Source organism: Nelusetta ayraudi, unplaced genomic scaffold (genome assembly GCF_046127955.1).
Source record: "Nelusetta ayraudi isolate G7.1 ecotype Tasmania unplaced genomic scaffold, CSIRO-AGI_Nayr_v1 ptg000004l, whole genome shotgun sequence".
NCBI lineage: Eukaryota > Metazoa > Chordata > Actinopteri > Tetraodontiformes > Monacanthidae > Nelusetta > Nelusetta ayraudi.
This window is the reverse complement of record NW_027466054.1, coordinates 3687451-3702694: the sequence shown is the minus strand read 5'-3', so window position 1 is coordinate 3702694 and position 15244 is coordinate 3687451. Positions and strand designations below refer to the sequence as shown.

The 15244-nt window shown below is 42.8% G+C and overlaps 2 long non-coding RNA genes across 2 annotated transcripts in view; one reads left to right on the top strand and one right to left on the bottom strand.

Moving 5' to 3' along the window:
- The window catches only part of LOC142900738 (uncharacterized), a 370388-nt gene that overhangs the window by 104859 nt on the left and 250285 nt on the right, over positions 1–15244 (top strand). The window lies entirely within an intron of this gene.
- LOC142900747 (uncharacterized) overlaps positions 6371–15244 on the bottom strand; it is a 31696-nt gene continuing 22822 nt past the window's right edge. Inside the window, exon 4 of the long non-coding RNA XR_012928928.1 lies at positions 6371–7297. This is a non-coding gene — a long non-coding RNA (uncharacterized LOC142900747). The remainder of the gene's footprint in view (positions 7298–15244) is intronic.

Genomic DNA, 15244 nt, shown 5'->3' with positions numbered 1-15244 from the left:
AGGGCTAGTTAGCCCTCTCACTACACCTAGCCCTCTGTGTCTGCTTGGGATTGGGAAAACTTTCAGGGGAATGAGCAAAATACAGGGGTAGAGCTAATGGGTGAATTGGGATTGGACCCACACATCACAACGAAAGATCTCTATAAAAAGCCATTATTAGTCTCTGGTCTTCTGCAATAACGCTCAGTTCAGTTTAAATCTTCTGTGTGGCACAGTGTTTAGGAACCAAAACCAGCATGGGCTTTTCTCATTTCATATCTTTTATATTATAGTTCCAAAACATTGGTGAATGTATTTTGTCTGGTATGGGACAGTTAATTTTGGTGGTAAGATAGAAATTCCATTATAAAAACAATAATAATATGTCGGCCTAAGACGGTAAAGATTGTGGATGGACATTTCCGTCCTCAGTGCGTATTCCAATGTGTGCTTTATCTTGGATCACAGGTGTTGCCGTAGCCTGAGCTGAACCCTGTGAATGTCTCTGGAAGTCAAACTCCAATTACAGCAACAAAGTCGTGCCTGGGGCAGGAGTATGAAATAGAAATTTGCGACTGATTAAAAGGAATGCAATTAAAAAGCATCTCAAAATGTAAATGTAAGATGAGCATCTTCAGCAGAGTTCAGCCGCTTCAACGTCTCACTGGTTGTCGCGATCAACAACTTGCTCTTGCAGGGCACTCCCGAAGCCCACACACCTCAATCACCGACCCAGATTTTTTTTTGACCCGCCGAGACACCAACAACCTAGGAACTCATTAGGAATTCAACGTCGTGCGCGTCGACGCAACTGCAGCGCAAACACGGGGAAGGAGAATGTTGCCTGAATTAGACCTTCAATTCCCACAGCACCCAAAAGTAATCATTAGCTCAACAGAGCGACTGACAGCTCATCCCCGACCAGTGGCACTTCTCTGATACATCATTTCTGCTGCTGCTTGTTTGTTTACTTACTCAAGCGAAGGCCTGACATTCTGATAAGAAGCTGACAAACAGCCCTCAGGGGTAGGGGGGGCAAAAAATAAAACTACCGTCAGATATTTAGACTTTGTCTACGTTGCCCCCTTGTGAAAGTGACTGGAGAGTGCGAGGCGGTGTGTAAGACAGGAAAACAGTCAGGGCGAGGTGTTCAGTTTGAAGTCGTTGAGCAGGAACTGCTGGCACATGATGAGGAGACGCAACACAATGACGCTATAGAACGTCAGCAGGGTTCCTGCGAGTTTTGAGCCTTGACAACTACAAGCGCCATCCCGCTGTGCGTCCTACAGATCCACAAACAGGGTTGACGCCATTTCAGCTCAGCGACAGCTTCAGTGCAACCTACCAGCTCTACACACTCTCTTAGAAATGAAGCAACCAGGCCTCAAGTAGGAGACCCAGATTTTTCTGAAGGGGACATAAATCTTCATAAAACTTAGCGTCAGGCTGAAGTACTTAACATGATTGAACCAGGAGTAAATACATTCTTTTCATCTAAAGACAATGCACTCCTGGTGAACTGCTGAGTTGAAACAGGATGATGTATTCGAGATAAATGATTTATATATATATTGGATGCATTTATTACTAGTATTTGTCTCATGGGCTGTTTTCATTTGGAAAAAAAAAAGAATTGTGCCAATGTCATTGCCAAGGAAAATAAGCAATGACAGCAAAATGTATATCAATGTCTTTGTTGGGTTGTAACAATGCCACAAACTCATGATTCAGTTCAAACCTCAATTTTTGTACCAAAGCTTATTCCACTGAATCTCTGGATTCCCCTTGTTAGAAATTATTGACAGAATCAATGTTATGACGTTTTAACATAAAAACAATATCCAATATCCTCACAACTATCGGTGTGAATTATTAGTTGTAGCTTTGCTTTCATACTTGTTGACAAATTATGAATAGCTAGAGACAGTTGAGCGTCTCAATTAAACTGAAAAAGCTGAAATCACTGAAAAAGTTAAAGCAAACGAGAAATGACATGTACTTGTCGCAATAAGAGCTCAAGAAGCTGTGTCTACAAATCTGCATTAGTTGATAACAGTTTGGGCTTTGATTAAAAAAAAAAAAATCAGGTTAAACTGTGAAAGAATCACCAAACTGAAATGTGTCCACATCACAGCCGACTGATTAGCTGTCACGCGCAAAATCTGGGAATCGCCGGTCTCTCTGTGAGAGAACCACCCTCCCAAACTTAGACAGAGCCGAGCTGACGGGCAGGTGAGCCTGTGGACGTATCCAATCTCATTACTGACTGACAAACAGCCTCCTGTCAACGTTGTTAGTACCTCCCGTTGAGAAGATGGAGGCTCCGTGTGTCACACGGCCTAACGGGCCGAACTGTGGACTGATTTGGCCTCGCCATCCACCACAGGGCTGAGAACATTCATCTCTTTTATGACAGTCCCTAACCTCTGCCTCCACCATCACACTGCTAAAGATTTATTGTGCTGTACATGAGAGATGGCAACGGAAGTTCTCTCCACAGCACAGCAAAGTATGTTTTGCAATACATTTGCCATTTATAGTGTATTTAAAGAAGCTGAAGTCATTAAAAGCAAAAAAAAACAAAGAAAAACAATGTGACTACTTGTTCCCTGGATGACACAAACAAAATTTATATCTGTTGGTTAATTATACAAGATGCATTTTCTTGAGCAAACTGTGACAGACACAAACAGACTGTTTTACTTTACAAGAAATAAGACTTAAAACTGATTTGTGTCAAATGTAATACTGGGTGCAGTACTGCAGGAAATGATGTAGAAGGATATACCACAGAGAAATGATTTAACTTTCTCTTCCATGACAGAATGTATTTATCAACACCCCCACCCAACAAACAAATCAAAGCATCACATAATATCATTGTCGGGTCTTCGTTATCCCATCTGAAATCCAGCGGAGCAGCCTTGCATGATTAATTCCCTGAAATAACAAGTGTAGACCTGCAGAGTACAGTGAGCTTAGCCCTTTGTTGACAGCCTCCTTAGCTTTCTGCAAGAAACTGATGCATGGTTGGAATTTTCACGTGTTCTAAAGGAAACAAGGCGGCTTAGCCAGCACATGGCTGGGGTGTTGTCACTGGCTTTGTAGCTGTGGCATCTCAGTACCCTTTGTGACACCACAAAGGGCTGATTTCCAGAAATATGTTAGCACACACTTTCTGTCCAAAGGACTGGTAAGAGGAGAATAACAAATTCAATCTTTGGCTCGGATGAGATCTGAAGCACCTCATCAAAGTGATAATCATAAGTAGAGCTTATTCTTGTCAGATGCACTAATTGAACGTTTTAGTTTCTGTCAGCACTGGCAATTTGTTGCTGTCAATTCTGCCGGCAGACGATTACCTATAAAAAGCAGTGCTGCCTCTGTGTTCTAATGTACTCATTTTTACTTACGTTCAGTAACTAAGTCTCGCATATCTTTATATATACATCTCAGATTGGCAAACATTCAACCTGCATTCATACTATGAGTTTAGTTACTTGAAGAATCCTGTAAAAAAAAATCAATTTGAAATTACTAAATTATTCACGGTCTATATCTAACATGTAGCAAAGTTGCCCTTCAGGGAACTACACCCACCACCTAACGAACACAAGATTACTCCGTTTCACACTACCCAGGTCATTTGTTATTTCACCTTTTTGACAAGGAGTGTTGACATGTATTATGGGTTGTTGATGTGTGGGCACTATATAGAGTGAGAGCAACAACTTCTCACTTAAGTGGATCCATTGGGATTCTTCCCATTGTAAGAATTTCTTCCATTTCAATGCCATGTTTAAGAAACTCCAGGCTGTTTACGGAGTAGCATCTTTTCTTCCCGGCGTTTGAGATGGAGTCCCTGGCAGGTGTTGTGTATTTGCTGGTAAAACAAAAGAGTATATAGCCTTTTTAAAGTGGGCTTTTCGTTGCCGTCGTGAGACGGAGGCAAGCTGAAGGCAGCATTCCAAAGAGGGACACCGTCACACCATTCTCTAAAAGATGTACTTCTTCAGAAGGGTGTAGGAGTGAGACAAGCATTTGTGTGAATTTTAAAGTAATCCAGCAGGGACCTTGCTTAAAGCAGATTTGTGAGCACTCTTTGGTAAGTGTTTAGCAAAAGGTGGCTGCCAATTGCTTTAAGAGATAACCCTGCCAAATTCTTATTCATAGGGATGGTCAGGATTCAGACAAGGGATGTATTTCACGGAAGATTAAGTGCACCGGTGGAATCCAAAGTTAGTGCAGCACTAAATCAAAGCTAAAGCTCCATTTGCCAGTGTGACACAGTTGTTGCTGTGCCACTGACTAGTAAGGGGAATAGAAAAACAAGAGTTTTGCATTGGACTTTTCCTGTTTGCTTCCCTGCATGCGGGGAACCAGCCACAACATTAAAAACCACTGAGGGATAAAGGAAATTACAAGAACATGGCTTCAGTATGACGCTTCAGTGGAAACCCCTGATTCTTTGTGATCGTGTGAAAGCCTTTTTCTTTTCTCTCTCTCTTTTTTTTCTTTTTTTTTTTTTTTACCTTTTTTGACAGGGTTACAAAAGGATTTCCTTTCATTATTTCTTCTGAGCTCCAAACAAACAAAGTAAACTCCTGGCTGCCAGCAGCACTTCATGGATGGTGATTTTTCAGTCTTGTTCCATGTGGCAGTTCCAGGTTTTAGGGGCATTTAGAGGCCAGATGGATGACTTACAATCTCCGTCACGTTTCTTGGGCAGTTCCTCAACAGTTACTGCCCCTGACTGGTTTTGGCAAGAGTTTAAACATTGTGACACATCAGGACTGGCCTCAGGGCAGTGAAGCACGGTGAGTGTAGCGCCTCGCACCGATCCATCTGCAACACTGTGTTCCCTGAACTCTTCAATAATATCCTTTTTGTGTTTCCTGAGATAGGCAGGGGGGCTTTTTCAGCATTAAGCTTTTAACGGATCATCTGCCTTCTCGTTTGTCAAGGTTTTGCGCCAGTTCAAGGAACCTCAACAAAAATCAGATAGAGTCAGTGCAGTACATGTCTGGGGGCAACGTTTTAAAATAAACTACTGCTACGAAAAATATGTTTCAGGCCACTCAACGTGTTTAATCAGTTTCCAGGCTATGAAGGGTAGAATGCTAAAAAGTCTCTTGTTACATCAAATAAAGTAAATTCATGATGTTATTATGTTTGGATGGCCAAAATTAATGTCATTAATTGAAATGTTGTTGCTTTAATTACATGAACGTGAAGGCTTTTGGAACAAGAGCAGTTCCTAAGTGGTTCCAATGTCACTTTGGGATCAGAATTTTTTTGGTACACCACAAAAACACCAGGCTACAATTCATCTTCAGCTTAGAACAAACCAGCTGAGAGGGGGAAGATAATCTGGTGTGGAGGCTTGATCTCTGTTCCAAATACCAATAAGTGCCCTTAGGTTGATATAGGTATCAGATCAAAGCTTTCCAAGAGCCACTCACACGCAAAGGACACCAAGAGTGGCTCTCTGTTGCCACCTGTCTTTGGGCCTGAGCTCCACTGACCTTTAGAAAGAAGGATCTGATCTTGTGTTCCCTATCATCTCTTCAAAGCGTGTTGTGATTTCATGCCTGCTTCATGCTTACAACAGGTTGCATAATGTGTCTTCATAGAAGTGCCTCGAGCTCAAGAGCACACAGAAATGCCTATCAAGGAGCGCCATCGCTTCTTCCTCAAAACAAAACTAAAAAAAGGCAGGGCCACTTGCATTGGCTTGGAAAATAAACAAAATTAAAAATAGAATTGTACACCAAGCTGTAACCTGAAAGACATCTGTGGCTATCTACATGTAACACTGCCAAAAGGATGCAAGCAGTGAAGTGGAAACAACCACATACTGTTTTTAATACGTCGGCGGACTCACGCTTTAATAGAGGTTTTATTTATGGAGCTCTCGGTTGCTATGATAAATGGGGCACACCAGGTTATGCTTAGTGCTATTAAGGAGGCACTTTATGCTGCTAGAATTATGACAAGAGCATATATTTTTTTGCATGTTGTTTTCTTTCCCATTATTGTAGCTGTTTGTTATTTACTATGTAATTTGCCGTATCGAAATATCCTGTATGCGAAATATGGTGACATTTAGAGAGAATTCCCTGGGGATGGGTTGTTTTAAAAGGAGAATTTCAAAAACAACAAAGCCAAAAAACAAAAAAACAAAATGGGTTTACTTCATCTTACTCTATCTAGAAACAAGAAACTTGCAGGGGAATAAACAGCAGATTAATAACGAGATTCTACACATACAAAACACAGAACACAAACGCAGCAGTCAGTAGCACAGGTACAGATGATGACCTTTATGTGTAAACTCTGAAGACAAAAAGATTCAGTGGTGACTCAAGGTTTATTTTCAATACAATACACATTAAAACACCCAGGTTTGCTGGAAAGAAATAAAGGTAACCAGCTTGCATAAGCCAGCATAAGAGTATAATCGGTCTCACCTATAATTTATCTACAAGTTACAAAAACAAGGACAGCTGCCTTAAGTTAACCTTCAAGACTGTGATGGCCTGTGCGACTGAGAACCTTCACAGACTGAATACAAGCTTTACATTTTCTGCTTTGACTGCCAGCAAAACTCACTTGCACACATGTAAAACACCATCGGATCACATAATACAATCCTGACAGACGCAGCTGTCCGACCTTGTCGCAACATATTCAGGCCGAGAAAACAAAAGTGAGTGTATTAGGTTCTCATGAAGACCTTCAAAAAAAAAAGGAAGTAGCGGCATCCGGGGGAAGAAAAGCGGCAGAGCAAAGGGTAAGGTCAATGTGGCTGGAGCCTCTGCTTAAGCCCCCCTTTGCCACCATTCAGAGGCGAGAACCTTGGTGTTGAGGCAAAGAAGCCCGGAGAAAAGGAGCCGTGGGGGAATACAGAAGTGGAGAGGGAAAAGGGATCAGGAGGTGGAGAGGATGTCGGCCGGGCTGGTGCGGGGATAAAAATTGATTTATTGCGGCGCTGATGAGGAGCGGCGTGCCAGGAGAAGGTGGGCGCCCGCTGGAGCCCTCGCTGCAGCAACATAAAATGAAACGGGAGCCCTCCTCCCTCCCATTAAAATTCCTGCAGAGATCTCAGCAGAGCCTCTGGTTCCCTTTGGAGAGAGGTAACCCAGACGGTCAGTCCCTGCTCACTATTTCCAGTCGCTGCGTCTCGCTGGTTACGAATACCGGCATGGGTCGCGGCTGTTGCCTCGGCAGCTTTAACTCTCAGTGTAAATATTAACCCCACTGCCAAGCAGGTACCAAAGACTTGTAGTGTAAACATTCACATGAGCTCCATTACCCCCTGCAGGAAAATCAAAGTGGTGTATATGTATATATATATATATATATATATATATATATATATATATATATATATATATATATATATATATATATATATATGTGTATATATATATATATATATATATATATATATATATATATACATATTCAATTCACTCATTCATTCATTCATTCATTCATTTTCCATACCCGCTTAGTCCCGAGCTCAGGGTCACGGGGATATTCAATTCAATCCAATTCAATTCAATTTTATTCATAAAGCACATTTTAAAACAACAAAGTTCACCATAGTGCTGTATAGAGATTAAAACCAAAAGAAACATAAAAACAAGTTAAAACAAATAAAATTTCATTTGTTTTAACTTGTTTTAACTACTTTTGTTGGAACTACTTTTATAAGACGTACTAAAACAGTAAATAAGAGAGTTGTAGACGCAGTTTAAGGACACTTAAAAGCACGAGAGAACGGGAGGGTTTTAAGGTTAGCTTTAAAAGACTCAACAGAAGGCGAGAACCTGATAAAACTAGGTAGTGTGTTCCATATATATACACACACACACATATATATATATATATACAGAATGTACTGTATATGTGTGTATACGTATGTGTGTGTGCTTTTAGATGCTTTTAGATCAAATATTTTTTAATGAAAAGAAAGCTACAGGCTGCAGAATGCTTTGTGGGAGCGATGCCCAAAACGTAGCTGCAATCATTAAGCCCACGCGGCTCTGACAGAGGAGAAAATGGAAATCATGATTTCCCGCTCTCCTGCCGTGCGGCATTTCATCGGGAATAAGACTTGCATTTTGCGAGACGTATTTAAGGACAGGCATATGCAAAATAACACAGAGGACAAATTAAACACACAAAGGCAATCCAGCAGGATTACGGCGTTTTCACGGGAGGGACGACTTGAACCTGTGAGGGGCCCCCCGGATGCTTTGACACAGCTGCTCACTCGGGCACCTCCCGAGGAGCTCGGGAGCACATTGCAGTTGTTTTCTGGCAGGCACAGCGTGGGAGCAAGGGGGAGTTCACAGTGATGGAGTTCGCCAATACTGCTGACAAAGGCGGTGGGAAGCTGCGTACGCCTATGATCTGCCCACACGTGCAAGTGGGAGCCAGCGCGGCAGCGTGGCGGGGGGTTGTCCTCACATTTGAAATGCCACTTCCTGTAATCAGGTGTGCTTTTCTCTCTCTCTCTCTCTCTCTCTCTCTCTCTCTCTCTCTCTCTCTCTCTCTCTCTCTCTCTCTCTTTCTCCCCCGCATCAAAACCACAAGAGAAAATCATTGTGGACTCAGCGGTAGTCTGTGCTGATGGTATGGGTGCACCACCTCTAATGACGCGCCAAATGAGAATCTTAAATGGCACAGACTGATGGGAGGCAAAGCCAGAAAGAAGCAGCGCAGTGTGGTGCAGCTGCACTGAAAAAAGGGAAAAAAAAAGTGGGCTGGTGGGTGGAGAGGGCTCATTTAATGCCCGGGGCGCACTGGAGGATTTTTCAAATGGAAGCTGGTTTTAATAACGCGGGAGATCGCAGATATGCTGACGAATTCAAACCAATTTCAATCATTTAAGAGCGTTCCAAGCACATGCAGGAAACAATTCGGTGGAAAGGTTTGTCTGCAGATCGGAAGTTGTTGCTGACGTCTGTCGCAAAAAAGACAAACTCAATGTCAAGACAAATGAAAGCTTTTCTTTTGGTAATCATTATTGGCTGAACGTGCTTGTGTGTGTGTTTAGTGCACCAACGCGGGTGCACCACCACTACTCTCACACTGAAGGAGAATCTTGCATAAAAAGTTGAGATAAGCAGACAAATATTCTTCCTTTATCCCTAAAGTCCAGGATACATTGGCCTGACAACCAGGAGCACAACATCAGAGGTGTCAGCCATCAAATCAAATCCTAAATGTACCCCATTATCCTCTGTTGTTTTTGGGCAGCAGGAGCGAGGTCAGCAGATCACAAAGTGCAGGTCAGCAGCTGATCCAGTGCCAACGTGCACAGTTCAGCAGCACCATCACTCCAGTGGAGACATCGCTGTCAGGGGGATGGGACCAACCGAGGGCAAACACAAATAGTTTGCAAAGTGATTTGCCATAATTTTGCCATTGACCGCTAAATGAAGTTATACAGAATTATCAATTTCAAATCTAAAACTCAAAACTGGTCTCATGAAACTGAGCATATGGAAATGATTTTAAATGTTTAGCATAAGACAATAGAGCTTCTGTATGACCGCATCACGTTATATGTGGGGAAACAAGTGTTCTCCAATTAAAACAATGAATTAGTCAGTTAGTAAATTGGTCTCGGTTTTATCTTCCCACTGATGTCGGTGCTTTGTTGAACTATCCACACGGGAGGGGGCAGAAAGAAAGCAGCACTCAGGCAGCATGAACATCAGGCTGTGATGACTAAACTGGCATTTTGTGACTAGAAATGTGCTTTTAGCACAAATTATCTGTACAGATGAGCAAGTAAAAAGTAAGGGATGGCCTTTTCTCATCCCCAGGGTCTCCACTGGCAGGCTGGAGACACATCGCCGCAACAACACAGTGGTGAAGGCATATTGCATAACACGGCACATTAATACAGAACACACTGGTACCTGCTGTCCAACACACACTCAGCCAACCGCTGGTTTTACCCCTTTTTCAGACAAAAACAAAAAAGCCTTAAGTGGGGGAGAAGAAAAAAATGGATTTGCGGAAGAAAACAAGCAAAGCATTTCACTGAGGGTTGCGAACGTTCTGTGCATTATAACTCTAACAAACCCCAGCGCTAAATAATTAATGATCGTCCTCCCTGCTCACAGATGAAGAAGAAAACGAGAGAACGCTGAGGACCGGCGTGTGGGGTGAGAGAGAGAGAGAGAGAGAGTGAAACGGAAGAAAAAGAGCGCGGCGGCGCTGCTCTGCTGCTCCGCTAACGCTGCCGCGACGCCAGATGCTCAGAGGAACAGAGAAACTCGGGGACGACAGTGTGCGGCTACACACTGTGATAGGAATGAACAATGAGACGAGGAGCTCTCTCTCTCTCAACGAGATCTTATCAAAAGCAAACAGTGTTGTCCGGGGGATGGTGGGATTTGGTCGGGGGAAAAAGGAAGAGAAGGGAGTCGCAATTTTCATCAGCCGAGGGTTTAACGTCCTCTTAACCTCTGTCGGCGAAGAGGGAGAGACAGAGAGAGGAAAGGAAGAAAGACAAAAAAGAAGGAGCTAACAAACCAAAAGAGATGCGCGGCAATGGGGCCGTCCGGCCCCGGAGCAACTCCTGCGACGGGCCGAGGTCAATTTGGTTGCAGGGCGCAAAGCAGGAGTTCACTACACGCAGATTATCAGCCTCAACGTGTCGGCGGTGACGGCGGCTTGGAGAGGGGGGAGAAAAAAAGGAGGACAAGAATCCTGCCAGCCTTTAATCTGCCCGCCTGCGGTTGGTAAATAAGAAGCCCTCGGCAGACTGCTTTATTGAAACACTCTCAAAGGCCGGGCCTGCCAGGTAGAGAGGCATTAATATTGGCTCTGGCGCAAAGCTGTCAGGATTTATTAGTCAGTATCACTGCTACTCAGCCAGCAGGTGTCAGAGGGAGAGGGCGAGACGGATTCATAGATGGATAGATAGAGAGAAAGAGAGATGACAGGATGAAAGGCACAGAGACGGGAAAATGAAATATATATATATATATATAAATATAGATATATAAAAAGCCCCCTTTGCCCCCCCTCCCCCAACACCTCCATTCCTGCTGCTTGACACCGACGCGGCGAGAGGCGCGCAGGTGCACAAGTGTACACGCTATTAAAAATACATGGAAACATTTTGATTTGTCATTTCTAGAGCGACGACGACGGAGGCGGCAGCGGTGGCGGCACGCCACGGGGCCTCGCTGAGTGTCGGGGGAGGCAACGGTTTCCAAGACGGCGAGATTCCACAACTGATTGTTGCCGAACATCAAAGTGAGACGCACGCACGCACGCAAAAACATGCGACAGTATCGCGACCCTCCGCAACACCGAGAGCTACAGCGGCTCATGGAACATCGGCCCCTCCCCCCTCTCCCCACACATGCCCCCCCCCCCGCCCAGTTCCCTTTGATCAGCGCGCTGGCCTTCAAAACAAAATGTAATTGTTTACTGTTTCACTCCTCCTTGGACTACCTTCACGTCGGCAAATACTCCAGACGCGTGGATTTTTTTTTTTCCTCCCCCCCTTCAGTTGCTAAGCAACAGGCCCGGCCTAAATACCCTTCCAACGGAAAACAGATCTGAGCAGTTAATGAGCATGCAAAAGAGTCAACTTCAAATGGCCGACATTGCTCGAGACAGAAATCTGTGCTTGTAATTGGGGTTGGATTGAGGATGCGTCGCTCTCTTCTTGAAATGGAGATGTACGGCGGGATGCAATAAATCACACTCCGCGTCTTCGATTAATGTCTCTCGCAGGCAAAGTGTGTATGTTGTCTGGGAGCGATAACAGCTGGGAGCGCACATGCATTTGCGATCAACCAGTTAGATAGCCGCGCAGGAAAATACAGAGGGGTCTGGCACCCGGGCGGCGGAAAAACACAAATACTAAAAAAATACATTTTCAACTTAAGATGACAGCCACGCGAAACTTTAAAAGAAATTGGGGGAAAAAAAACATTTTTAAACACAGACTTGTTCCCGGTATTTGCAAAATGTTTCAAAATGCTGCACGTTGAAAGCAGCGAATCACAATGTCATCTGAGTGACATCTATATCCGCTGAAATGTAAAACCTAAGCTGATGTGCCTGGCTGATAAGATAACGCTCTTAGCGCGCAGCATGGTGATTTCATACCAGATCCCACCCCTGAACAGCAGGTGGCGGTGTGAACAACAAGGCACTTTATGCATTTGATAAAAGACAAAGATTGTTTGGCTTGAATTTAAACTATTTGATAGCAATAATCTCAAAAACAATAACAACATGTTTCGCCTCTCATCTGAAAGGCTTCCTGAGTTCTGAAATACTAATAATTTACAAAGGTAAAGAAACCAATCAGGAGAAACACAAAGCATAGAAATAGAATGAACAGCTGACCAGCGATTGAAAACACAGTTAACGGAGTAATTGGTTGTTGCCTGGTCAGCAACTAACAACTGTTGGACAACTAACATCAACCGTGAATATTGGAAAGCACCAAAGATCAACATAGTTAGCAACTACCTCTGACCAAATCTAGCGAAAAGATCTGAACTGTTTACAAAAGTCAGCTGTCTGTCCTAACAAATAGCACACATGACGGCAAGGTTAATGTCTGCACTGAACCTCCTAAAGTAGCACAAACTGGCAGTCGGCTAGTGCACTTAACCGAAGAGAAACCATGTTATCAGGGTCATTCGTCTGTGATAAAATATACAAACAGTGCACTGCTGACCGGTCAAGTGCAGGCAATGGCTTGAATTAGCCTTGAAGCAGAAGGCCCGAGTGAGGCCAAGCAAACCATTTGTTGTACCAGGCAGTACATGTGTTTCTTTTTCTTCCAAATTCAGCATTTCTCCAGATTTTGGATTTATCTGTAAGCAGCCTCCGGTGGCCAAAACAGGGAGCAGCAATTTTTGGTGCTGATGCATTTGCCTCACCCAGAAAGCAACTGTTCTTTTTTTCCGTCAGTGTTACCCCATGTGTTCTATCACATTTGCTGAATTTACATATATATTAACATATATTTGTAGAATGTTTAAAATGTTCTTTGTCCATGCTGAATTTGTGAACACAGAAAGCTACAGAAACACATACGCACACATATATCTAAATATATAAATGCACGGAACTTGCAGACAGAGAATATCGATATATAGATTCTAAGTTCTGCTTTGATGCAATTAGTCATGACCTCACTTTCAAACTGACAAGGAAAACCGTTTTAAAAGAAAAATAACACTATTATAAGAACACTTTCTCAACAGCACACATTTCACAATGTCTGATTGTTTCATTAATATGTGACAAAAGAAAGTTATATTTTCTTATATCATGTACTCAGTGAAACATTTAATGCAGAAAATAGGGTTCTAATCCAATTCTCTTTGAAACAATTGGACGTTTTAGTGATACAGACAATGAGTTCTCATTAAATATATTCTTGTTTTTAATCACATATTTATCTAGTTAGACTGTGACTCAAAGGGAATGAATTGCTGGATTTTTTTGTTGGGATAAAAACATCATTCCCGAGGCGGTATGCACTGTTACAGTCGGAATAGCAGCATTAATTTGGTAGTTTTCCCCGGGTTGCTGATGAAATCTGAATAGATGGGTGTCCCAGAGCTCATCAGTTTTCAGTTCTTGGCAGGTGTACATAATAAGAACCTCATCTTGCTTAGCATTAATCCTCTAAAATAATCCTAAAAAAAAAAAAAAAAAAAAAAATCTTTGACAAAACGAGGCATTTTGTTGTCTGGGTGGCATTTAGGAGAAGATTTAGGGCCTTCACTTCACTGCACTGGTGCCACTGTTTTTGCTCATCCTGCAGCATCACAGTGTCCGATTCCGAGAGCTAAAGTGCTAATAATGTCTTGCGTGAACGCACTCATTGCATTTAGCAGCTGTCAGTAAGATGCACCTTTGTTCTATCTATCGGTAGAATGTAAATTCCATCTAGGACGGTGTTTTTTAATGAGTAAGTGCGTGATTTCAAAAATAGGGCCAATTGAAATTAAGCGGATGATCATGATGATGTAACTTGCATGATCAGGCAACAGATACCAATGGTGTAGTTTTCTGGACCCATCAAAAGTGCAAAATATGCGTTTGACATGCCAATAACCACTGTTGTCAAGATAACCAGGAGGTCTTGGTCATGTAGCGACCAAGACTTAAAAATTGCAATATCCCCACTAACACTGGGGAGAGGTGAAATATCCCACTGATCTGAGAGAACTGGACACTTTCACTTCTGCCATGGGAGTCGATTACAGATTTGTTTTTGTTTTCTTTGTTTTTTGTTTTTTTCTTTGAATGTGGGCAAACTGCTGTGTGAGGCAGATGAAGTTTGCTGGTCGACAGTGGAGCTTGAGACACGCATCATCTTTTGTGAAAGCTCTGAGAATTAGACGGATGCGCAATCTCTGGTTTGCTCCCATGCAATTCTACAGTAGATCTGGTCCAAAGCTTCTTTGCTTGAAACAAGAAAACACAATTAACGGCTGAATGGTGGGGAGAGATGTGATGACAACACGTCCTTGGATGTTCTTATTGCACGTAGAGTGACACTATAACTAGTTTTCTTTTCCCCAAGACTATGTGCAGCAAACACACTGTGAACCCGTAACAAAAAAGGACAAAGGATTCCTCTATTCAATGCCAGAGAAAAGTGAAGCAATGGGAAATATTTTATTCATGGCCAGTTAACAAAGCATAACGGAGCACTTAGTCGTCAAATGAGAATGAAACAGAGAATTTCAAAAAGAGTTACAATTTCATTCCAAGCTCCAAGTTCTCCTTTTGCAGAATTCAGAGAGAAATCATTCACAGACCACAAAACCTTAAACAACCCCATGAAAACAGTTCATAAGGGAGAAACATAAATGAGCTAGTTGTGACGACACTGGTTCACTTTAGAAATGATTGGTGAAATAACTCAACAGAGTAAAAAACTAACAATGTCGTCCTCTGGTAACACAGTGTCATGGTCATTCTGCTTGTATTGCCATCTACCAGATGGCAGTGAGATGACTGAGTTTGTTTTTACAGGCAATTAAGCACAGAAAGTGATTAGTTAGTTTTGAAATGTGTCTCTTGTGATTTGCACTTTGTTATTTTCACAAATCATTCAGTCCCGACAGCAGTGCCAACCCCCATGTGGCATTTAAAAGATGTATTTCAGTCCGGGCGGTCTCACCCCTCATCCCCTCTCTTTGTTATTGGTGCAATTCCCACTGCAGGAGTCACTGTGGGACGTCCATTCTAA